At 45.3% G+C, this 12,874-nt stretch overlaps 1 protein-coding gene and 2 long non-coding RNA genes across 4 annotated transcripts in view; 2 read left to right on the forward strand and 1 right to left on the reverse strand.

The window, feature by feature from the left end:
- CAPN5 (calpain 5) overlaps positions 1 to 12,874 on the forward strand; it is a 70,141-nt gene that overhangs the window by 1,681 nt on the left and 55,586 nt on the right. The gene's annotated exons all lie outside the window — the stretch shown is intronic.
- On the forward strand, positions 3,375 to 7,342 carry LOC120748978 (uncharacterized). 2 transcript variants are annotated; one of them, XR_005699480.2, is made up of 4 exons: positions 3,375 to 3,472; positions 3,647 to 3,741; positions 5,966 to 6,208; positions 6,381 to 7,342. It is a non-coding gene; the product is annotated as an uncharacterized LOC120748978 (long non-coding RNA). The 2 variants fall into 2 exon arrangements; XR_005699479.2 differs by having other exon boundaries at positions 5,966 to 7,342.
- Positions 4,145 to 7,982, reverse strand: LOC120748979 (uncharacterized). Its single transcript, XR_005699481.2, has 3 exons — positions 7,905 to 7,982; positions 6,637 to 6,705; positions 4,145 to 4,984 (listed from the first exon to the last, which is right to left on the reverse strand). It is a non-coding gene; the product is annotated as an uncharacterized LOC120748979 (long non-coding RNA).

Here is a 12,874-nt window from a genome sequence, read left to right on the forward strand (position 1 = left end):
TAACGTAAAGACAGAGAACATCCTGTGTAACTATTAAAACTGGTTTGGGGTTTCTTTGTTCAGTTTCTCACGCACAACTGCCTACAGCTGCCAAGTGCCTGATCTCGTTGTTGCAAGGCTTTTCTGAGAGCTGGGGCTGTGTTTTCTTCTGAGGTCTGTAAGACAAAGTCTTTGGTAGGTGGGGGTCAGTTCTTGTTAAAAATTCTTCTTCTGCAGGAATCACAGCACTAATTTCAGTGGCTTTCCATTTAGTTATCTAATACATGTCTGCCTCTGACTCAAACCTGAGCCTGACTACCTACCTTCTTGATGCTGTTGCATCTTTCCGGGCTTTGGAAGCTGGGTGAGGGATTTAGCCATACAGGAGGGGTTTATTTTGGGTTGTGCAGTTCAGTGACGGGCAGTGTGAGGGCACAGCAGTCAAGCAAGCACTTTACGTGGAGCCCCCATTATTGGAGCTCCCAGCCAGATGCTCTAAGCAGGGCTAGGGACAGGGGGATTCATATGTACAGTTTGTGAGGCAGGTTTGATGCCTGAACCTCTTACTTTACTGCAGAACTCTCTCATTTTACTTGATATTGTTTAGGTTTGACTATGTAATTTTAGATTTAAAAAGAACCAAGTTCAAAGTTCATGTGAGACCCTAAACCCAGCCTGCAATTTTTTTTTTTTTTTTTTTTGCACATGTATCACACAGATTAAATCTACCTGATGTTTAAGAGCAGATTGTTAAGATTTTTAAAAATGCAAAGATAAAGGGTCTGTTGCTTATTTGTCCACAGGAATAGCTATAAGCACAATCTTAAATTCCTCCTGTCCCCAAAGCTCTGGAACATATATATTTCTCCAAAGACAGTGCTGAATAAAATGGCTCATAGCAAGTTATGTACCAAAAAGTTTCCTCTTTAAAGCTGTGGAAGAACTTTGTGTATACTATTGCTACCTGGATTTTGGAAGAGAGGATTTTAAGCAGCATAAAGCAGTAGTTATTCCTTAGACTGAACAGAAACTAATTTTTCTCTTTGTTTTCCAAATTGATGTTGACTTTTTCATGTTGATTGTTGATCTCAGCTTAATGCACGGATGATGTTACAGTGTTATCAAACATCATCTGTCCACATGGAATGGACATGAAATCTCCTGTTCATTATGTGACATTGACACTATGAGTTCTAACATGCGGGTTTCTCTTCTGAAATTCAGCACATTGTTGCAGATAGATAACATGAGTAGTATTTGACTTGCAGAGCACAGCTACATTGAGAAATGCTTATTGACAGTTTTGATACACTGAACTGACTCTTCCTACCAAACCAGCTGGTAACTAATGTTAGGCTTATATGTATTAGCGTATCTTGTTTTCCAAAGCACATAGCTTTGAAATATTTAATATGTTTCATTTGTTATCCATGCTGCAGTCAAGCACTAATTTGTGTCTTTATAGTACAAACTATTAAAGAATTTTGTTTTAAATACAACTTTTCCCAGGTGGTTCTTGGCTTATGTGTTGCACAGGGCTGGCAGTTTCATCTGGATGCATCATCATTAGATGTGTGGCTGTACATCTTGGCTGGTGGTGTGCAAGTGGAACAGCAGGATTTGTGTTTCCTGCATGGATGGGAAAGCTGCAGGCCAAGAGCCTCCATGGCAGCAGTGTTCCAGTCTTTCTGCCGTGTGCTGGGGCCCTTTGAGCGCTGGGCCTTGCTTGGAGGTATAGCATTTGCTGTAAATACTGCAGGACCATTTTCCCTTCAAAGGTCTTCTGCAGCACACACCAGCTAGAAGGGACTGCAGGCAGGTGCTGTGGGCGGGAGAGAAAAAGGCAGGAGTCAGGTGAATGTGCAGGCAGCCCAGAGCGTGTGATTTGCACACCCTTTGCTTCAGCCTTTTCCGGTTCCTTTCAGTGAGAGAGGAGGATCATCACTGCAGGGCAGGACCTTTCCAGGCAGGAATTGTGGACAAACAGGCTCTAATCCAGCAAGTCTCATCACACACCAGCAGCCAGAGTCTGGTAATGACCATAAGATGTTTTCCCAGCTTCCCGCTGCTCTCCCAGGTGCTCAGAGACCCCATTTCTTCTTCCTTATCTCTCTCAAAGGTGTGTTTCTGCAGGGACAACCTGGAGTTGACTATTCAGGGGCCAAGCCACAGGGCAGAAAACCTCAGAGCCAGTGGTGTAAATGGCTGGGGCAAGCTGTGCCACCTTCCCTCAGTGGTGCTGCATACAGAGGCACATCCAGATTCCACAGACAAGCGTTGCCAGAACTCTGGGGCTGGGTGAAATTGAGCTTTGCACATTGAGCTTGTGGCTGCTCTAGAACTGAGAAATACTTTGAAATTTCCGTGGGGATAAAAACATTGTGGTTCTGTCAAAGCCCTCCCAAACAGAAAATTGAATTTTGAGCTTGGTGATTCCCTTTTAAGACTGCCAACTTACTTGCAGCTTTATTGGTTTTTCTCTTTCCCCCACTTCAACTACCCCCTTGTGGGTTTTTTTGTTTCTTTTGTTTTGTTCAGCCTGTTCAAAGGCTAAAAGTGAAGGTCTCTATTTGCACCCCTTCAATCCCACTGACTCTAATCATAGATCTGGCTGTTCATAGTGCTGTATGGAGAGAGTTGCTACCAGCTAGCAGACGAGCTGACTATCCAGCCTGAATATTTGTTGCTAAGTTGATGAAGTTGGATGAGACAATGGACTCACTAATGAAGCTGTGGTGGGTCTGTCTCTTCTGTGGGTCACTTTTGAGGTCTTCTCTGATGGGTCCTCGTGGGGACTTGGACCATGCTTGTGCTGGCATGGGAGAGGATCAACAGAAGCAGGACAAGGACAAATGTCTGGATTCAAACTCAGTCACCCAAGAGGAGATAATGTGATGAGCTCAAGAAGAGGTCCCTTCTTGCACCCTCAGCAGGAACAGAGCTGGGAGGATGTCCTCATTCACCTTTTGTGTGTGAGGGCCACATAAAACTCTGTATTTGCCGAGACAGAACTAATGTTCTGTGAAGCCCTGTGTGCAATGGATAAAACATCCCAACCTACAAGGAAAAACTTTGTGGATTCACTTTAGACCTCTTTTGCGATCACTGTGGTTAATTTAGCATCCTGGCTCCTAAACTCCCTTCCAAGGTGAGTCACCCCCAAGCTGGATATCTCACCTTGTTCATATGCAACACCCAAGGCTCTCAGTGCATGACCCTTTCCAGCTGCTGCAGCAATACAAATAGCCGCTAAAAACATCCAACCTCATTAATCATCTTTGCTCAGGCTGTCTTTATAATTAGCATGCAAGAGGCACACAACAGCTTAATGAAATTAGCAGTAATTAGTGGCCCTGACACACACATAGAGCCAACACAGAGACCAGCTGGAGCATGGGGTTTGCAGGTCCTGTGGGCCTTGTGCCCACGGCACAGCACCCAGCAACATCTTGGGACATCGAGGGCGCTGACTGATCTCTCATCTGGAGATCAGGTAAGTGAATGCTAATCAACAGCAGCTTGCATGATGCCACAGAAATGGAATTAAGCAAGCTACTCTGCTGATGTAAACTGATGTCAAACCCCTGATATTTATAGGCTGGCCGAGTATCAGAGCTGCAGTGATTTATGGGGATGTCTAACCTTAGCACTGCTTTTCTCCTCATAGCTGGTGTGTTGACTCAGTGCCGAAGAGCGGAACGGAGTACATTTGTTAAAATATTGCAGTATTGTAGAAGCCTGGGGACAAATCCAACTTTTCAGGTAGGAGAAGTGATGAACAGAACAACCAGATCCCTTCTGCAGCCAAGCAAATATGTCCAGGCACTTGTGAGTCATTGCTTCATATGGTTTTATTGCTTAACAGGGTTTTGTTCATTTAGAGTCCTCTGAGGGTTGATTTGTTTGGGTTTTTTTGTTCTATTTGTTTGAGATTTTTTCTTTAATCATCTCATTTTTAGCATCCCACCTCAGCTGAAATGAAAGCAAGATTAAGTGCTAGTTACAAAATGAAAAACAACAATGAACCTGCAAGCCACAGCATGAAAACAAAGCTGCTACAGGAGGGATATTTTTGTACAGGTTATCTGAAAAGCAAACAAACTCCAGCTGTTTTCTTGCTGCTGACATTAATTAAAGCAGGAGGGCTGATTAATGCTGTGGACTTGTTTCTGCTGAAAATCTCTCTGCTGCGTCCCCCTGGATTTGACAGTTCACTATCAATTTGCTTTGCAACCGAAGCACACATGCACATCCCTCCAGAGTGGTTGTGGCTCTTCTGTAAAGCCCAGGACAAATAATAGTAAGTGGCTTTGTCCATATGCTCACATCATGTAGTGTTCATGTTCAGGATGGGGTAGAAAGCCTTTTTCCCATGCCATGAGCTGTGTTACATCCCAGCAGATCCCTTCCTCTCCAGTAAGCATCACAGGGCACATGAGCAGCCCCTTGTAAGGTTTGTACAACCATGAGAGCAAACAACCCCAGGTCAAACTCATGATGATCAGGCTTTATGGAAAATCAGTGTTTAAACATATTCAGGGCAGAATCCTGAATGAAAATAAAAACCTGGCCATTCTTGCCTTAATTAGATTCAACTTTTCTAAACACAGTGCTGGAGCAAATTACCTCCAGCAAGTGTGGTGATTTATATCTGGAGTAGAAACATCCTCATGTGGGAAGGCTGGAGGTAAAGAACCTCTCTTTACAACCTCCAATTTCAAAAGAAACCCTGGTGTTAATCTGCCTGAATCTATGCCGAGTTTGGCTGTCTCTGCTTAGAGAGCCATAGTTTAACTATATATATGTGTGTGTATATATATATATACACACACACACATATATATATATATATACACACACACAGAGTCTGATAATATCAGAGATGCAGCTTGAAGCTTCAAGCTCCTAAATCTTGAAGTTGGAAGTCAGCAAATTTGAGAGGGCAGAAGGAGTCTCGTTTCATTCATTAAGGTGTGACAGTAGTTTTAAGTCTCATGCATGGGTCCTGGAAAGGAACATATATCTCTATGAGCTGTGAAGGTATGGTTCATGTCAGAGTGAAGACTAAAACTCTACTGCTCTTGAATTAAAGGATATTATTTTTCCCCTTGGCTTGGCTAATGAGGAGTGACTGATGTGATTCCTGCAATCACTTGCACTCACCCAGATATGGGACCTCTCCTGACAGACCTCAGGCTGACAGCGTTAATCTGTGGGTATGACTGGAGCAGTGCCTCTTCAATTGAGGTGCCCAGAGGAAGGGACAAGCCCTGTATCCCAGGCTGAAGTATCTCACTGGTTAACTCACCCCCAGATCAAAACCAGCACAGAGCCCACAGAGCTGTGGCTCTGGGAGCTGTACCAAAAGCACAGGGGTGTTTGTGCCTGGGCCTTACCCTGTTTCCCTTGGGGCGTGAGATGGGCCTGTGAGGGCTGGCACAATGCTCCATCCCTACAGCTGCCATGCCCTAGCACAGCTCAGCCTCTTTGAAACCTCTGATGGTAGGGATCCTACTGCCTCCCCTCCCTCGCACTCCAAAAGACTTGGAAAGTATTCCCCAACAGCTCAATTAGATACAAGCCTTGTTCCTCCTTGGGGCTTTTAACCTTGTAAGAAGCTGAATGTGAAGGGGAATTTAATCTCTAAATTATTGAAGTCACTAAACTGGATTTTTTTTTTTTTTTTTTAATTTTTTTTCTAATCATCAGAGTTGAAATAGAAACTTCTGAAACACTTTTTCCTCTATCTCCTTTTGGCTTTAATGCCTTCTTTTTGGCAAAGACATCTAACAATGAAAAGAGATTTCACTGGCTGTGTGTATCATCGGTCATTAAAATATCATAGGCAAAGATGAAGTAATCTGGATGCTTTGAGATGGTTTTACATCCTTGGGCAGTAAGATTTCTCATACATGGTGACTGGTCTTTCTGTGCTATATGACTACTGTTGGATCTAGTTTTTGTCTTTTTCCCTTTTAAAATACAGAGACGTGTGTGTGAGACTGTGCTGTCCCCCAGGGAAATCTTGGAGCAAGATCAGGCACTCTCAAAAGATGCAACACCCAGGTCAGGCATCCCAAACCCCTCCCATGAACCCCCTGCAGCAGAAATTATCTCCTTCTACAACCCAAACTACCTGAGGACCACTATAAGCACTGTGGCAAGTCCTGGGCATTTAGGTTGCAAACATTTGCCCAGGTGAAACAAGAGGCTCCACGAAGAATTAAAGGTAAAGCTAAGAATTTTGTCTTCACATACTTCACACTATTGTCTGCTAATTAACACAAATAGAAAGTCAATAAAATGACCTGAATTACTGAAAAATAAGGAGGACTCATATTCTAAGGAAGACTGCTGGCTGCTGTCTCCTATTGCTAGCTTGTATATTAATTATTTTCCAGCTGATTCAGAGGGAAGATAGCCAAGCTGTGAATCAGCCCTACCTCTTCTTGCAACACCTACCATTTCCCTAGATCTCCTCTCCAAATCCAGCCAGGTCTGGCAGCGCTTTGTTAATGAGATCAGTAATGCCAGCACGAGCTGTAGAGTTGCAGAGTCAGGAGAGAATTGGAATAACTCTGCTTTCTTCCACATTGCAAGGAAAATGCTAACCGCGAGCTGGATATAATTTTCTCCAGAAGATGGATTGATACTTACATTTTTGAAGGATCAGAGGGTTCCTGATTTCTTTGCCATGACATCTGACAGACTGTGCAACAGTGACTCCTTTAAAAAAAAACAACACTGAGAATCGGAAACACAAAATAAGCCCTAATTCCCAGCTCCTGACCACTGTCCAGCAGCCAAGACATGCCTCCTTGTGTGAGTGAAAGTAGATATGACACAGATTTAATGAGGCAACAGTTTCTTGTCAGCACCACAGTTCTCCTCAGAAATGGTATCCTCATTCGTTTACTTGACTAATGCAGTTGTGTTGTGCAAAAAAAAATGGGAGAAAGCTGTTTGGAGGGCCAAGTAAATAAGGTTTGAAAAAAACCCCACCCATAGCTAAATCAGCACGGTTTGCTGAAGTTTAGACAGGCTTTGGACATACCATAGTTTTGAGGAGTTGTGGAGAAGCATTTCTGGGAACCCTCTGAAAACTTAGGGGGTCTTGTCACCATGTCTGCAATGCTTGAGGCTGCACTGGTGGTACAGAGCATCTAAAATCAGAATCATTGAATGGTTTGGGTGTTCAGGACCTTCAAGATCATCTAGTTCCAACCAGGGACACCTCCCACTGGACCAGGTTGCTTAGAGCCCCCTCCAACCTGGCCTTAAACACTTCCAGGAATGGTGCAGCCACAGCTTCTGTGGGGTGGAAATTCTTCATTATTATCGTGTTTTCCTCAAGACTGAAACATTCCCATCTCTAAAACTTTGTAAAAGAGGGAAATCGAGGTATATAAGATGCCATTGGTTTAATTAGCATCCAGATAACTGGTGTGTGAGAAGACTGTCTGCTGGTAAGCACCAGTGTCATCAGCTGTGCTGGATAATTGCTGTTTTTCTAGTGCATTTAAAAAAAAAAAAAAAAAAAAAAATCCAGAGCTTTTAAAATTATGCTTGAGTTTGTTTCTCAGACTGGCAGCAATGAAAAACTACTGGTGTCAAAGATCTCTGAAAAAAGTACATTTGGGAACATCTCCTCCTCCTACATAGTCTTTTTGGCTGCAGTTCAGTATTCTTCCCCTAAAACATAAAGCTTGGAGGGGAGGAAGCAGCAGAAGTCAAATCACCAGACACTGCAAGAAGTGAGGATGATTTCTGAGCAAAGGTTGAGTGCCCAAGTCAAGGCTCTTGTGAACTCCCAAGCACAGCATCTCAGTCACAGTTCAGGGCCTAGATGAGGATGTTAAGAAGTGCCTTTCTCCTGGGGTTTTCACAAAGAATTACATCACTATTGTTTTTCCCCCACAGCCTACCTTTCCAGCCTGTCTGTACTGCAGCAAATAAATCTTGACTGCGCTGATGGTTTTATGCTTGCCTTGTGTTTGAAGCTCAGCCCGGCTGAAGCTGAGGGTGGGGAGGTGACCTCTCCAATTAATAGCCAAGCAATTTCCCCTGAGCTGTGTAATCAGAGACACCTGGGAGCAGATTTTGGAGTTGGTTTCCTCCCCAGCTGCAGGAGTCAGCATAAGTGCTGGAGTTGGCTGTAGCACACTGGTGTTAGGTCAAGGTTAGGCTGATAAACGATACATAGAAGGAAGTACCCTACAAGCCTCCAGGACATGTCCTAGAGATGTTCTTTGCTGAAGAAGAGAAGGTTGTAGAATGAAAATATCTGCCTTGGAAGCGGTGGGGAAATCCACAGGTGTCATGTGGTGATAGTGATCCAAACATGAGGGCATGGTTCCTGGTGCAGGGGGAAAAGGGGACTGTTGGAACACATGGCCACGGTGGCAAAGTATCCTCAGTCCCTCCAAAGCATCCATTTCCTTGAAGTGCAATGGATGTGAGGGCCAATCCATAAGTCCTGGAGTATGCTGGAGGTAGCTCAGAAATACGTTGCACAAAATTAGTATATTCATGGGGAAATTTGTCCTTTCAGATCCACTGGCTACTCATCTTACTGTCTTGTCTTGCAGGGAATCATCTTAGTCACGTTTGTCTTCTTCTGGGAGCTTTGCTCTACATTACTGGTAGCATGGACTTGGTTCAGGTGTTCCCATGAGGTCCCCAACATTTGCCTGCTCCTCCTCCCCAGGTATGGCCACTCCAAAAGCCAAGGGGGGCAGTCCAAAAGTAACATCTGAGGATCGCTGCCTGGAAGGACCAAGTCTCCTGCCACAGGAACCAGGCAGTGCTTTGATGTATCTACGCCTTATAAATGGGCAATATTGCTAGGCAACTGGAAAACAAGGGGAAACTCAAAACACAGCAGGGTTTTCCAAAATTTCCTTAGGAAAAGCTAATTGTGCATTTCTGTGAGTCCTTCAGGAGCAAGCCACTGCTTTTGCACAGAGAGCATGTCTGGTAGGAGAGGGAAGCTTTTATCAAGTAAAACTAGGTCTCTGTTATACCAGTGTAAATCCAAAGTAATTCAAGTGATCCCAGGGATGATTTAGGCTTGTCAAGCCAAGATCTTATATCACAACATGCTACTTATCTGCAAGAAGAAATTTGTGGAAGGGCCTTGATATGCAGCTCTGTCTTGCCCAGCTCAGGAGCTTCTGGAATCAGGAGATTCCATGTCTCTCTGCTGGGAGGTGAAAGCAGAGATGGTGGCAGAAGGGGGAAAAAAAAAAAAAATTTTTTTTTTTAATTGTGGTGGTGGTGGTGGTGGTGTTGTTTTGTTGCTTTGTTGTGAAGAATGGGATCAGCAGGCAAATTGCCTGAAAAATGCTTGTCAGAACTGTTTGGAGTCAGCATTTGTTAGGGTGGCTTCTGACCTGTCGTCAACAAAGAGCAGTTGAGAGGACAGTGGTGCCATTTGCTGCTTTCATTCCTCTCTACTCTGGGGAATGTAGGATTGCTGGCAAATCTGCTTGTTTTCCAAACAACCTTGCTTCTCACTGTGAAAAATCCTGTGTAAAAATCAAGGTCATTGTCTGAACTTCTACAGCACTGTCTGCTCTCAGGCAGAGGTGCACTCCTGCCAAAGCAGCTGAGCCCTGGCCCCCTCCAGGAGGGTGGTCATGGCTGAATGATGACCAAAGTCCTGAAGGGTTTGTGGCCAGGAACTGTAGAATGGTTTGTGTTGGTAGGGAACTAAATGGCCACTTAGTTCCAAACCCCCCTGCCATGGACAGAACACTTTCCACAAGACCAGGTTGCTCCAGGCCCTCATCCAGCCAGGCCTTGAACACTTCCAGGGATGGAGCAGCTGCTGGTTCTCTGGGCAACCTGTGCTAGTGCCTCAACATCCTCACAGGAATGAATTTCTTGCTAATATTTCATCTAAACCTTCCCTGTCACTTTGAAGCCATTCCCCCTTGTCCTATCACTCCATGCCTTTGTCAGAAGTCCCTCTCCAGCTCTCCTGTAGCCCCTTCAGGCACTGGAAGGTGCTCTAAGGTCTCCCTGGAGCCTTTTCTTTTCCAGGCCGAACAACCCCAACTTTCTCAGCCCACCTCTGTAACAGAGGTCCTACCCATCCCTGCATGTGTTCAAGGGCAGGTTGGATGGGGCTTGGAGCAACCTGCTCCAGCAAAAGATGTTCCTGTCCATGGCAGGGGGGCTGTTATTAGGTGATCTTCAAGGTCCCTTCCAACCCAAACCATTCTGTGGTTCTGTGAAGCACTCACATAGGAGATGAGTGATGCAGAGTAGGAAAGGTGTTAAAGTCCAGCTCTCTTCTGATTATGCAGTGCTGAGCAAAGGCTGCTGACATGGCTGTGGGACTGGGGACCTCAGCCCCATTTCCCATGCTTGTGTCACCCCTAAGAAGAAGGATTCAAGGAGGATTCAGCATACAGGAAAGGAATAAATGCTTAAGCAGCCAGGTGCTGCCAGAGCTTGGCTTGTGATACCTGAGTTACCCTCTGTAGATACGATCCCAGATAACATTTCCTCTGCTGACTTACCTAGCTAGATTTTCAGGGAAAGGTCAGTCTCAGCAGGGCCACAGCTCCCACCCTGATCTCAGGTGCAGCATCAACCCTCTCCTCCAGTACAAACCCCAGTGCCATGATTTTCATTCCCCTAATCAAGGAGCTTCTCGCTGTTTGCCTTCCATGTTGCTTTGCTAGCAGACAGCTCATTAGAGAGATGCTTGATTTGTGACTGTGCAGTAGTGAGTGCTGATAAAGACAATTAATTAATGGTATGGATTTCCCAGCAGAGTTCTCAATTAGCGTGAGCTCTTTGCCAGCCAGCCATGGCGCAGCTCACAGGGCGTGTGCGCCCCGAACCGTGGCCAATGTATTCAGTGAGCAGACGGTGCTTTCATCGGGCCTTATGGTTTCCACCTTGCATTGTATGCAGAAACTGGGAATAAAGGGGTCTTTTCAGGATGAACGGGGTCTTTCCATAATGTTTCATCATGCCAATACAGAACTTTGGGTAGAGATGTCATTGCTGCCATTAAATACTTGGCAGTTGTGCTCACGCTGCTCTCCTGGGGATGGTCGTGCAACAAGCTACAAAGTGAGGATCCTTGGGCTGCCAGTGACCTCAGGTTATTCCTACCCAGTTTATCAACTGAATTTCCTGCTTAAACTGATCATAGGCTTACTGAAGTTGGGAAAGTGCTCTGAGGTCATTGAGCCCAGCCATTAACCCAGCATTGCCAGTCCACCACTCAGTCATGTCCCTGGCAGTGCATGGTAGGGGGGAGTAGAAAGGGAGGAGAGGCCTGACCCTAGGCAGTCTTAAACTAGGAGGAAAAGGGTGTTACGAGGTCTCACGGTAGCAAGAAGATGCTGATGAAGTTCAAATGGGAAATGAAATACAAGTATGAGAAGAATGGATATGCAGCTTCTGAACTGTCTGCCAAGAGAGGTGGCAAAATCTCAGGCGAGGGCCTGCCTGCATGAGTGACCAAAGTTATCTCCAAGTATCTCAGGTGCCCTCTGAGACCTCCCTGCTGCTAAGCACTGCCCCAGCCTCTGGCAAAGGTCTTTTGTGGAAGGGGCATTGCTGAATTCAGCCCTGAGACAGGCTTTGAAAGGGGAAAGTCCCCCACCCATGCTTTGTGGGGCTCCAGAGGGTCTTGCTGAACGTCACAGCTGCCTTTCAACAGCCTCAGCTTCTCCGTGGTGGTCAAGGGCAGCATTTGGCTTCTCATCCAAGAGCTGTTTCTGCCAAAAATAGGAGGAGCTGCTACAGTGTGCCTTTTGTCACAACTGCTGGTCCTTTGGTCATGATGACCCCCATAAATAAAGGAGCTAATTAATGCCCATCTCCTCCCACTGGTGATTGACTATGACCTTGAATGACCTTGCTTAATTTAACTTTCTCAACCAGCTATTTTTGACAGCGAATAATTTAACATCCTTGTGACCCCAGTCTTGCATCTCTCCTGCCAACTGGCTCTGCAGTTTAAATGAACAGCAATAAATAAATACATATCTGCAGAGGGACCTAAATGACTCCCATTACTGGAGCATCTGAAGGCCTGCTTAAATAAATCAAGTGAGTAGGAGATTATGCTGCAATCATGTGGAGAGGGAAAGGAGAGAATACATTACTGGCATTCCAGAGGCTACAACTCACGGGCAAAAAACTTTGCAGAATTCAGAACAATGAGGTTTAATTCAAGTGCACATGGACAACCAGAGGCTCATTTTGTGATGTCTTCAAAGAGGAGCAGCAGATTGCAGATTGCAACCTGATGGGATCACCAGTGCTTAGAACTCTCAGCAGGCAGCTGCTGCCGTGGGGATGAGGCTGTTGGAGGTTGCTCCCTGTATCTCCATGCCGTGAAAGTGAGGACACAGGCACCAACCAACCACCTGCAGTCATCATCTCACTTTTCTCACCCAAACATCCCCTCAGGAGGGGAAAGCTGGCCTTGTAGGAGCGGGGATGGCAGGACCGAGCAGTTCTTCAACTCCCACTGCTTTGGGCAGACACTCACTTCAAACCGTCCCGGGATTAAATCTCACCTTGGGGGTACCCTGTATGAGAAGGAACAATAAATATTCATGGTAGGAAGGAAAACCCCACTAAGTCATTCGCTTTGAAATCCCAGAGTAAATAATGAAGTTCTATTTGTTGGAGCAATCACCAGCTGCAGCTTTCCTCATCCACTTTGCCTTTTACCTTACTCCTACTTATTTTTAAAGCCTTGTTATTTCTTCCTTTCCCCTCCACAGCCTTCATGTCAGCCCTGTCACTGTGGCTTCATTTGCATGACACTGAGGAGACGTGTCCGTGAGCAGAAGTGTCATGATAAATCGTATTTACATAATTTTCCTTCCCCCGCCGAGGCTGAAATCGAAAATGCAACTAA

This window comes from Hirundo rustica, chromosome 2 (genome assembly GCF_015227805.2).
Source record: "Hirundo rustica isolate bHirRus1 chromosome 2, bHirRus1.pri.v3, whole genome shotgun sequence".
NCBI lineage: Eukaryota > Metazoa > Chordata > Aves > Passeriformes > Hirundinidae > Hirundo > Hirundo rustica.